Source organism: Dendrobates tinctorius, unplaced genomic scaffold (genome assembly GCF_039654945.1).
Source record: "Dendrobates tinctorius isolate UK_male_01 unplaced genomic scaffold, ASM3965494v1 ptg000011l, whole genome shotgun sequence".
NCBI classification, from domain to species: domain Eukaryota; kingdom Metazoa; phylum Chordata; class Amphibia; order Anura; family Dendrobatidae; genus Dendrobates; species Dendrobates tinctorius.
The window spans coordinates 96,307,516-96,320,825 of NW_027361679.1; positions in this window are offsets into that span (position 1 = coordinate 96,307,516).

The window sequence follows — 13,310 nt, forward strand, 5'->3', positions numbered from 1 at the left end:
TTCGGCAAGTGAGGTGTTAAGCCGACGCTGCAGACAGCTCTGCTGGGACAGATGGTGTGGTGCAGCAGTGGTGGTATAGCCCTCCACAGGCAGGGCTGATGTCCCAGGGCAGTGTAGTTGTAGTGGTTGTGGAGAGGTGCAGGCCATGTAACTGATGGTACCCAGATGTAGCGATGCTGAGCGGGTTGGCGCAAGAATGAATGGAGGACACCGGGGCTTGTAGTTCCCAAGCTTTACTCACAGTCTTCGGTACACAATAGTGCCTGCCTCCGGGCCGTGTCCTCCAGGTCTGAGATTCAGCCAACCTCCAGGCAAGATGAAAAGCTCCTCTCCATCACTCTGCCAACATGTACCTTTCCTGAACGACTCCTCTATTACGTCTTAAGGTGTGAAGATCTCCAGTACCGTGGTACCCTGGAGTTCCTCTTTACAGATGTTCCCAAGAACTCTACTCGTACGGCAGACAGCTGTAGCCTGCTTCGGGGGCTCCCTTCTCCTGAGCCCCGGCTCTCTAATCAGTTGCTGTTGTGCCCCAAATCTTAGATGGGAGTAGTGCATTTACAGCCAACTACTCCACCGGTGTCTGCTGCAGAACCATAAGTGTCCATACAACCTCAGGGACCGGGCCACGGCCCTGCGCTGAGGACCTATAGGCAGGGTTCCTCTTCCAACCCACGTCCTCTCTGTTCTCCTACTCCTTCGTTCCGTACTAGTCTTTCTCTCTCTTATCAAGCTTAGGTTGCAGTTCTACGTCTTTCTCCTTCTTCTCCTTTCCCGTGCCAGCTGGCTCAGGTCACTGAGGCAGCTGAAGCACTCCTTCCTCCATCCCTCCTTCCAGGGATCCCCACTCCTCCCGAGTGGCTTCCTTCCTCGCTGACCTCCTGTCAGACTGACCTGTAATCCTACACTTTCCCACTCTTGTGTGTATCCTAACTCCACCCACCTCCCAGCACATCCAGTGTTCCAAGCAGGGAACCACCAAAGGTGCTCTGCTACTCTCTAAGCACTGAGCCGCAATGTGGTTGTGCAGAACTACCCTGTTGTGTGGGGTGCGAGTGTTGGAGTGTGGAAAGGAGTTCCCACCTTACCTGGATGGTGGGGCACTACGCCTTAGGAGAAGGTGCAGTACCTCTGTGGCGACTGAGCCTCAGGGGTGCCACATACCCCCCCGTTAAACACAGCACATCCGCGGTCTGCAAGACAACAAAGTTGACAGTACAGGAACATACAAAATTTTTATAATGCTGCATAAACATTTATTATACTAAACTTCCTAATATAGGAGGCATTGTTTCTTGAACGTTACAAACAATTCCTAATTAACTAGCTAAATTTCAAGTCAAAAAGTGCAATTTTTCATTCTAAGTGACTCACTCTCACTTCAGGATTATTCAGCTTTCCTCCTCTAGTACACATTTCCTTTCTCTTTCTAATGTGTACATTTTCTACTTCCCTTCAAGTGACAAATATGATACCTGGTTCACCATTCACATTTTCAACTCTTTATTTAAATCTCTCATATCAAAACATTTCTCACTCTATATAAAAGCCATTTCCTAGTTACTGATATTCTCATAAGATACATCATTATCAAAAATACTTTACATTAAACTTTCAACAATTATTCTTGTAAGTGCTAGACACCGCTCCCAGCCGGGATCTCTTGCAGTGTCCTTTGAGGTAGACATCATCTTCGCAAAGTGTCAATATGTAAAACCAAGAGAGGGCACCTAAAGAGGTGCAACTATTTACAATAAAAGTTTTGGATCATACAGCGTTCATGATCTCCTCAATTCCAAATGTAGAAACGCTGCCAACCAAACAGGGCAACTCTGGGAAAACCAAAAACTAAGCCATGATGAGCAAACAAAAAGGCACAATGGTGCTAAACAAACCCTCCTGGGTCACGAGAATTTTGGTGCTGGTTCCCTCCTGGGGTTCTGGAAGCCGATTGGGTACTGCTACCAGGCGTGAAGAATGCATTAGCAGTTTTCAAAAATTCCTCCTCCAGCAGAGTGAAACTTAGGGCTTTCTGTACCTTTGGTTTCGGCTGCTTCCAGGGGAGATGCTCTGGGTTACCTCCTCCTGGTGGGTTGATGGCTTTCTGATCCACTGCCGCCTGAGGTACAAGGGCAGCTACAGGTACCGGGGAAGGAACACGTGCTTTCTCTTTCAGATAAGTGGACAGTAAATCCTCTGGTATACGCCGGATGTTTAACGCGTACCAGCCACGGAGTCCTTCATGCCGGGTGTAGGTGACGTACTCCCCTGGCTGCAGGTCACGCGCTGGGTGTCCCTTCCGGAGGTGAGACTCCACATCCCTCCGGCTGAAAAACAAATCTGAGATCCTCTGGGGGTCTGCAATAAATCCGAACGCCCGTTCCCGCCTCACATTGAGGACCTGTCCCCATCCAGCCGAGTCTCGGGGACCGTAGCGACCTGCGCGGGCCTTCTCTTTCCCATCCAGATATGGGCCTAATATCGCTAGCCGGCGCTGCTCCCTCTCCTTGCCAGTTGCCTGATGGTCTGTTAACAAAAGGCCTCAGTCTCCTCTTCCTCCTCCTGGGACCTGCTTTTACCCACTGGGGCCCGCGGTACTACCGCTAAGGATTCGGACGCTTCCCCCTTGGGGCTAGTATCCCGGTCCCAGACAAGGTCCAACATGACCTGTCCCGCCGCTACCATGGGCATACACCCCTGGGCCTTCCCAGGTGCAGGGGCTGCAGTCATACCTGGGGCCTCCTGGCGGTGTTCCAACTCCGGTGCAGGTCTGAGAAGATGGGCCGCTGCCGGGATATCCACCGGAATGGCTGGTCTGGGTGCCGGCGGTGGTGGAGCGGATAGCGGCTCCTGGTCCGCAGGGGCCTCTGGTGGTACCTGCACAGCCGCGTCAGGTCCAGGCGAGAGCACGGCCTCGGCTCCCGGGGTCTCCGGTGACTCCTCTGGGCAGGCCGCGACCAGCTGTATGGACAGAGTGGAAGTGTACACTAGCGCTGCTCGGGGACAGTCTGGTGCAGCAGCTGCAGGTACCGTTGGTGCAGGTACTGGTGGTGTAGGCCCCTCCTGGGCGTGCGGCCTGCTCAACCTCCATAAGGCCTCCTGCCTCGGTCGCAGACGGTACGTCAGCTGGGGGATGTCATCTAGTTGCTGGCGGCTCATCTCAGAGACGGGGTCGGAGCCTTAAGCCATGGCGCTAGGGAGATCCGCTTCCACCTCCGCGCGCTCTACAGGCCTCCTTCCCTCTCTCTCCAAAATGGCGTTTTGGCATTCTTCCTGCCTTGGCCCCTTTCCTGCCACTGGCTTCTTCTGCCCCTCCTTCCGGGGGCGGCGTCTTCTTCCAGCACCTCCATACCAAGCCAGTATACGAACCCCTCGAGGGGTGGGCCATGTCGCTGTTACATAGTAATTCAGGCAGGGGAGGCCCAAGACTCTTCGCGGTCTTTTCCTAGGACCTCCTATCTCTTCACACCCTTCTTCTCCGCGCCAGCGGCCATTTTTAATATCATGTCACAGTCTATCAAATTGGGTCTTCTACACATTTTCAAAAGTTCAAAGTCCAACAAATCTCAGGCACACAGAACGCGATGACATGGGGTCTTGTCATCCTGTTCGTGACGCCAAGTTGGGTCGCCCTCCCAGGGCCGTGGGGTACTCGGTACCGGGCCGGTGTCAGGGGGATGTGTCACAGCAGCGGCGAACCGGTCCGTGGCCCTGGGCGCCCAAGTAATGGCGATATGTAGTTTATGAAATGGAATAGTTTGTGACGCCTCCTGTGGTGTTCAGCAAGGGAGGTGTTAAGCCGACGCTGCAGACAGCTCCGATGGGACAGATGTTGTGGTGCAGCAGTGGTGGTATAGCCCTCCACAGGCAGGGCTGATGTCCCAGGGCAGTGTAGTTCTAATGGTTGTGGAGAGGCGCAGGCCGTGTAACTGATGGTACCCAGATGTAGCGGTGCTGAGCGGGTTGGCGCAAGAATGAATGGAGGACACCGGGGCTTGTAGTTCCGAAGCTTTACTCACAGTCTACGGTACACAATGGTGCCTGCCTCCGGGCCGTGTCCTCCAGGTCTGAGACTCACCAACCTCCAGGCAAGATGAAAAGCTCCTCTCCAACACTCTGCCAACATGTATCTTTCCTGAACGAATCCTCTATTGCGCCTTAAGGTGTGAAGATCTCCAGTACCGTGGTACCCTGGAGTTCCTCTTTACAGATGTTCCCAAGAACTCTACTCGTACGGCAGACAGCTGTAGCCTGCTTCGGGGGCTCCCTTCTCCTGAGCCCCGGCTCTCTAATCAGTTGCTGTTGTGCCCCAAGTCTTAGATGGGAGTAGTGCATTTACAGCCAACTACTCCACCGGTGTCTGCTGCAGAACCATAAGCGTCCATACAACCTCGGGGACCGGGCCCTGGCCCTGCGCTGAGGACCTATAGGCAGGGTTCCTCTTCCAACCCACGTCCTCTCTGTTCTCCTACTCCTTTGTTCCGTACTAGTCTTTCTCTCTCTTATGGAAGCTTAGGTTGCAGTTCTACATCTTTCTCCTTTTCCTTTCCTGTGCCAGCTGGCTCAGGTCACTGAGGCAGCTGCAGCACTCCTTCCTCCATCCCTCCTTCCAGGGATGCCCACTTCTCCCGAGTGGCTTCCTTCCTCGCTGACCTCCTGTCAGACAGACCTGTAATCCTACACTTTCCCACTCTTTTGTGTATCCTAACGCCATCCACCTCCCAGCACATCCAGTATTCCAAGCAGGGAACCACCAAAGGTGCTCTGCTACTCTCTAAGCACTGAGCCGCAATGTGGTTGTGCAGAACTACCCTGTTGTGTGGGGTGCAAGTGTTGGAGTGTGGAAAGGAGTTCCCACTTTACCTGGATGGTGGGGCACTACACCTTAGGAGAAGGTGCAGTACCTCTGTGGCGACTGAGCCTCAGGGGCGCCACAGTAGTTCTGCCGATCCGCGCCCCAATGCCACTGGAGGGTGTGGAGGTGCAGGTGGAACCATGTTACTCGGAGCGCCTGCAACCTGGCATACTGGTAGCCCGCTCCCTGGCCACGGTGCGGGAGGGGACTGTCCTGGTGCGTTGTGTCAACCTGGAAGACCAAGATATCGCCCTGAAGCCCCAGGCCAAAATGGCCAAACTAGTGAGGCCTTTGGAGGAGATGCTGCCGGACCCCGCGGTACAGTTGAAGGTGCAGCCCGAAGATCCTTGGGCAGTAACGGTACGAACCCAACAGACTGCCGTATCCTCGACCCAGGAGAAAGGTCGAGTCATCCTGGAAAGAATACGGGCTGAACTTTCCAGCCTAGCGCCAGCCCAACTTCTCCAGGTAGAGACACTTCTTGGACAATTTTACAGCCACGAGGACGACTTCGGATGTACCACGGCCATCACGCATGGGATCCCCATGGCAGGAGCGGCCCCCATCCGGGAGCGATATTGGCAAATACCACCGCAGCTATACCAGGAAGTGAAAACCCTATTAGCCCAAATGCTCCGGAAGGTACGAGAAAGCCAGAGCCCTTAGGTGGCCCCTATTGTCCTGGTTCGGAAAAAAGATGGCACTTTGCGTTTTTGCGTGGATTATCGGAAGTTGAATGCCTGCACCATTAAGGATTCGTATCCATTGCCCCGCATAGAAGAGTCTCTGTCCGCTCTGGGGAACGCAATGTACTTTTCAACCCTAGACCTGGCCAGTGGGTACTGGCAGGTGCCGATGCCGGAGGAAGACAGAGCCAAGACAGCATTCATCCTTCCCATGGGACTGTTCGAGTTCAATCGGATGCCGTTTGGGCTGGCCAACGCCCCAGGAACTTTTCAGCGGATGATGGAGCGGTGTCTAGGAGACCTCAACTTTGAAGCCACGTTGATATACCTGGACGATATTATCATCTATTCCACCACGTTCGAGGACCACCTGAGGCAGTTGGGGCAGGTGCTCGGCCGGCTGCAGAAGTACGGGTTAAAGGTAAAGCCCCAGAAATGCCACCTGTTCCGCACTCAGATCGAATGCCTGGGGCATACTGTCTCGGCAGAGGGCGTCCGACCATCCCTGGAAAAGGTCGCTGCCATCCGGGGATGGCCTACCCCCGAGACGGTGAAGGACGTGCGGGCCTTCTTGGGGTTGGCCGGCTACTACCGTCGGTTCGTGAAGAATTTTTCACGCCGAGCTCGAGCCCTGCAAGACCTGCTGAAGGGGGCTCTCGCCGGGGCGAATGGATGGAAGATCCAGTGGCAGCAACCGCAAGAGGATGCGTTTCAAGATCTCAAAGCTGCTCTCTTGGACGCCCCGGTATTGGCATATGCGGATTTCTCGCAACCGTTCATCCTGCTTACCGACAGGAGCCTCCAGGGTTTGGGAGCTGTGTTGTCACAGGTGTAGGACGGCCGGGAGAAAGTGATCGCCTATGGTAGCCGGTCGCTGCACGACTCAGAACGCAACCTGGACAATTACAGCTCCTTTAAGCTCGAGCTCCTCGCGGTAGTGTGGGTAATGACGGAGCGATTCGCAGAGTACCTGGCGGGCTCCGAAGTAGTAGTGCGGACCGATAACAACCCGTTAGCCAATTTGGAGACTGCCAAACTGGGGGCCCTAGAGCAGCGGTGGGTGGCTCAGATGTCCAAATTCAAGTATAAGATCATCTACAAATGGGGAGCTGAAAACGTGCCAACACGCTCTCCAGAATCAGACACACCACCCCAGGAAGAAATCGAGATGACGAATTAGAAGCAGACGAGATGCCGTTTGCCCTCACCACCGCCGCGCTTACAGTCAACACGCAAGAAGTGCCTCATCCGGGACTCCTTGGAGGGATGCTGGAACATCCCCGCGACAAATGGATTCAGCAGCAACAAGAAGATACAGAAGTTGGACTCCTACGCCGATGGGTGGCCACCAGTAAATTGCCCACGGGCTCACAGAGACAGACTTTGACCCAAGATATGTTGCAAATGTCAGCTGTTCAAAACAGCTGACATGTGCCAGCTTTGATGCGGGCTCACCGCCGGAGCCCACATCAAAACGGGGGTGCTGCCATCGGAAATACTATCCCATCCGATGGCAAGTAATGGGTTAATGGCGTCAGTGATATAAAACCTGGATTTTTTCCTCGGTGGTTGGTGCTCTTAGCAAGTGAGCATTGCTGCTACATACAGGCGATCTGATCTTCTCCTCTGTGTAGCAGAGACGATCGGACAACTGCGGCTTCTAGTCTTCCATGGAAACTATTGAAGCATACAAATGTAAAAAAAAGTTATTAAAAATATACAAAAAAAATATATAAAAGTTCAAATCACCCCCCATTCACCCCATTCAAAACAAAACCATAAAAAAAACCATAAAAAAAAATACACATATTTGGTATTAACACATTCGGAATCGGACGATCTATCAAGCTATAAAAAGAAGTAATCTGATCAGTGAACGGCTTAGTGAAAAAAAAAGGCAAAATTCCAGAATTATGTTTTTTTTGGTCGCCGCAACATTGCATCAAAACGGGTGATCAAAAGATTGTAGCTACACCACAATGGTATAATTGAAAACGTCAGCTCGGCACACAAAAAATAAGCTCTCACCCAACCAGAGATCAAGAAAAATGGAGACACTATGGGTCTCGGAATATGATGCAATCTTTTATGTTCTTTTTCTTTAACAAAATTTGCATTTTTTTTTTCACCATTTAAATAAAAAACAATCTATACATGTTAGGTATCTACAAACTCGTAATGACCTGGAGAATCATGATGGTAGGTCAGTTTTAGCATTTGGTGAACATGGTAAAAAAATATCCAAAAAATATTTGTGGACTTGCACTTTTTATGCAATTTCTCCGCAATTGGAATTTTTTCCCATTTTTGAGTAGATGACATGGTAAAACAGATGATGTTGTTCAAAAGTACAAGTTGTCCTGCAAAAAGCAAGCCCTCACATGGCCATATTGATGGAAAAATAAAAAGTTATGGCTCTGGGAAGAAGGGGAGCAAAAAACAGAAACGCAATAACGAAAAAGGGCTGCGGCGTCAAGGGGTTAAAGGACCTGAAACATGGATATTGCTAATCCTTAGCAGGCTGATCCCTGCTAGAAGAAGGACTGTATATTATTTTGCTGTTTTGCCCAGAGGGCCGCATTTACTTTTTTCCAGCTTGGTTTATGCTGCACTTATTCCTTACAGCCAATATGTCTTCTTACTGACCTGAGATATGAGACTAGCTTCCCCCCATGGGTGACAATCCAGCAGCTGTCAGCTATACTGTATAGCTGACAACTTGCTGCATCAGCCGCGATCAGTGTTGTCACCGTCCATATCTGTTTAACCACTTAAATGCTGCTGTCAATAGTGATTTCATCATATAAATGGTTAACAGAGTGTGGCTTCACTCTCTTTATCCCCATCGGCACCCTGAGATCATGATTGCATGGTCCTGATGTCTGCCATGACAATTCACAGCCAAATTGCGGCTTTAGAGTTTGTTGGCTGTTGTAGCCTGTTCAGAAGTCAGAAATGTTTAGGTGGTAAAAATACACTTTTTCATTCCTTTCATGTCACTTTGCATTAATTCCCGAAAAACACCTGAAGGGTTAATAAACTACCTGACCGCAATTTCCAATATATCGAGGGGTGCTAGTTTTAAAATGGTCTCACTTTTGGGGGTTTCCAATATGTAGGACCCCCAAAGTCACTTCAAACATGGATTTTGTAAATTTCCTTGAAAAAATTAAAAATTACTGCTACACTTTGAGACCTAAAATGCTAACAAAATAAAAGAACATTTTACAAATGGTGCTGATGTAAAGGAGACATTGGGGAAATGTTATTTATTAATGTTTTTCTATGGTATGACTATCTGGATTAGGCCGGGGTCACAATTGCGAGTGCAATGCGAGAAACTCGCACGAGCCTCTCGCTTCAATACCCGGCACTGCCACCGGCGGTTTGGACCCGAGCATTCACCTACATAGAAAGACATGCAGGTCGCACACCCCGGTCCCGAGTGCCGGCGGCAGTGCTGGGGATTGATGCGCGAGTTTCTCGCAATGCACTCACAAGTGTGACCCCGGCCTTAAAGGGATAATCTTTCAAAGTTTGAAAATTGCTAATTTTTTTAATCATTTATGTCAAATTTCTGATTTTTTTTTTTATAAATAAACACAAAACATAGTGACCTAATTTTACCTTAAGCATAAATTCTAATGTGTCAGGAAAAAAACAGTCTCAAAATCACTATGATTTGTTAAAGCATCCCAGAATTATTAACATATAAAGTGACATTGGTCAGATTTAAAAAACGTGGCCCGGTCACTAAAGGTTAATAAACCAAGGACGTTCTTAAGGAGACAGTGTTCCGTTTCCAGCTCTGTGTCCATCCAACTGAGTCGATCTACCACTATTTATATATGTATTTTTAAATCATTGCCACTTTAGATTAATTATCTCTTTCTATGTCGACTATTTATACATCAGTAATGCATTCTCTGAACCATAGTGACAACTGAGAGAATAATAGAATAGCTCACATACTGTATATCAATGAGAGTCTGTCAGCAGAAAAGAACTGATCAAATCAAGCACAGGCACTCGGCGTACTCTTGGCATAACCAAACAAGTTAGAGGACCTTCCTGAGTGAAAGAAAGCAACATGGTAAGAAACCACAGCCAGCTCACCAATCAAGTCTGCAGGTGCACGAACTTCGTCTTGATGGGATGAGATGTCTAGAAAAAATGGTGATGATGTTCCAGCTCCTTAAAAACCTTCATACTTTATTGATCCAACATGGAAATACAGCAATAAAACACCTTAGAAAAAGTTCCATGGGGGGGTCTAGTTTCCAAAATGGTGTAATTTGTGGGGGTTTCCACTGTTTTGGTACATCAGGGGTTTTCCAGTCGTGACATGGTGTCCGATCTCAATTCCAGCCAAAAAAGTCAAATGGCGCTGCTTCCCTTCTGAGCTCTGCCATGCTCCCATATAGTCGTATACACCCACATATGGGGTATCAGCGTACTCAGGACAAATTGCACAATAACTTTTAGGGTCCTGTTGCCCTTGGGAAAATAAAAATTGGGGATGAAAAGATCATTTTTGTGGAAAAAATATGATTTTTTAATTGTACCGCTGTACGTTATAAACTTCTGTGAAGCCCCTGTGGGTTCAAAGTTCTCAACAAACATCTAGATAAGTTCCTTGGGGGGTCTAGTTTCCAAAATGGGGTCACTTGTGGGGGTTTTCCACTGTTTAGGTACATCAGAGGCTCTCCAAATGCGACATGGCGTCTGATCTGAATTCCAGCCAATTTTGCATTGAAAAAGTCAAACGGCGCTCCTTCCCTTCTGAGCTCTGCCATGCGCCGAAACAGTGGTTCCCCCCCACATATCAGGTAACAGCATACTCAGGACAAACTGCACAATAACTTTTGCAGTCCAGTTTCTCCTGTTACCCTTGGTAAAATAAAAAAAATTGAACCTGAAGTATTTTTTTTTTTTTAAAAAGTTAAATGTTCATTTTTTTAAATATTCAAAAAATTCCTGTGACGCACCTGAAGGGTTAATAAACTTCGTCAATGTGGTTTTGATCACCTTAAGGGGTGCAGTTTTTAGAATGGTGTCACTTTTGGGTATTTTCTATCATATAGACCCCTCAAAGTGGCTTTAAATGTGATGTGGTCCGAAAAAATAAAATGGTGTTGCAAAAATGAGAAATCGCTGGTCAACTTTTAACCCTTATAACGTCCTAACAAAAAAAAAATATTGGTTCCAAAATTGTGCTGGTGTAAAGAAAACATATGGAAAATGTTATTTATTAAGTTTTTTGTGTGCCGTATCTCTGTGATTTAAGGGCATAAAAATTCAAAGTTGGAAAATTGCGAAATAATAAAAATTTTCGCCAAATTTCTGTTTTTTTCACAAATAAACGCAAGTTATTTGAATTAAATTTTACCACTAACATGAAGCACAATATGTCACGAGAAAACAATGTCAGAATCACCGGGATCCATGGAAGCTTTTCAGAGTTATTACCTCATAAAGGGACAGTGGTCAGAATTGTAAAAATTGGCCCGGGAGTTAACGTGCAAACCACCCTTGGTAGTGAAGGGGTTAAAATTTGAAACTGCTCACCGTGATACACAAATAAAGTGCTAAGTATTATGTAGGTCAGTACTATAGTAGAGATACCAAATTTATACAGTTTAATTATTATGAATGGATTACTTTGGTACATGCAATACACTATTTGAAGAGAAATCATATTGCTTTTGTGTCACCTTAATTGTGAGACCTTATTTTTGGAGTGACAATCTGCAGTTTTTATTGCTGCCATTATGTGGAATGTAACACTTTTTATCACACTTTTTATTACAGTTTTTGGGAAGCAAAACGAATGTAAAAAATCAAGTTTAGATTTTATTTTACTTTTTAAGCACCATTTGCACTAAGTAAAAGTGAGACTTTCTCTTTATGTATGCTGTTGTTACCTTTCTATTTGTAACATTTGTTTCTCTGTTTGCCAGTTAGGCTATCCATCGGTGACCCACCCTGTCAGGTACTAGTATTTATGCTGTAGGAAGAGGTCATCATCTCCAGACATGACCCACTTTGTCACCTACAATTGACCGCCATGCTCCCCATTGACCTGCACTTCCTTCTGTATGCCTGAACAGTGGTATGGATTGGCTCAGTATAGGGATGCAAGAAGGAGTTCTTACTTTGAGAAAAGAAGAGTAAGAAGATGGTCTTTGATTACCTTTGATGCAGACCTGGGCAAAGTGCGGTCCACGTGTCACAAGTGGCCCTCTGGCTGTTCCAGTGTGGCCTGTGGTCCGGGACAACCAACGGGCTGAATACAGTCACGTCCCCCACCACGCAATCCACTTCCGCTCGGTACATTACTTTCACTGGGATCTGCATCCCAGTATCTGAATAAATTGGGGGCTCTGTGGTAACATTCTCTTTAAAGGGAGGTGTAAGGGGACATCATACTGTTTGAAGGGCTGCGTGAGGACGTGATACTGTGTGTGGAGACTGTGGGGGCATCATATTGTGTTAGGAGCTATTAATCAAAGTAAAATGGCTGAACAACAGAAGCAGTAAACTTTATAAAAAGCAGTACAACATATAGTTCTGATTAGCTGATACCAATTAGAATACAAGTTACAATAAGCCCCATCACAAGGCCTCCTTCACACATCCGTGTTTCCAGTACGATTGTCAACAATTGTTTTCACTGATCCCTATTATAACCTGTGGGACTGCTCCCATGTCCGTGTTTTTACACTGACTGGGTGTCTGTAAAAGCTACACAGTGGCACGTCTGTTTTTTACTGGAAGCATGGATGAAAAGGGCTAATACAAGTCTAATGGTCCGTGAAAAACACATACAACTGTCATGATCTGCTTTTGTGAGTTTGTGTGATCAGGTAGTTCAGAGGTTAATCTGGACAGCCTCACTCAGATTCTGGGAGGCTTTTTATAGCCTCATTGTGGGCTCACTCCTTGTCGCTTATACTCAGACCTTGGCCGAGTGTGTGACCCTGGTGTGCTTTGTGACTGTGATACTTTATGCTTGCTTGGTTTTGATCCGGTTCTGTCCCTGTTACGAGTTCTGCCTGTTCCTTTTGTACTGCTCTGCTATTCCCGTGTATGACTCCTTTGCCTTGGACCTGACTACTCTCTGACTGCCTCCCTTGTACTGCGTTGCTATCTCTGTGTATGATTCATTGCTAACGTTTTGACTATTCTCTGCTTGTCCCTCTGGTACCGCGCCGTCCTCCCCGTGTATGACCAGAATATCAGTTTGCAGACACTATGTTTCGGGGTGTTGCCCCTCGTTAGTGCAAAGTATGCGATCTGATTTGGCTGTGTGAGAGGCTGAAGACTGGGATCTGAGGAGTAATGTTTCTCCTGATGTAAAACACTGATGAAACGGTACCATTTTTTCACGTACATGTTTTACAAGGTTGTATGAAGGAGGCCTAACATGTATTAGCAGTAGAAGCTTGTCAACAGATTTAAGTCTGCTCAATATTAGGTGTGTGGTAGATCGGCTCGCTTGGCTGCTTAACTAGGCAGTCAAAGGAATGCCATTCCTTAAAATCTTTAGCTGGCTTATTAAAACATGCCTCATAAACCAGTTCAAAACAAAATATGCAAATTGCCTCTTCAGAGAGGAAGAGGACTTGAATTCTATAGCGCCACCTGTTGGTAGTAGCGATCGTACAAGTCAAAATCAAACCTTTAACGAGTCTTGTAATATGACTTAGGATAAAAGTCAAACCAGAATCTCAAAACAAAATAGACATATTCAGTGTTATATTGAAAAT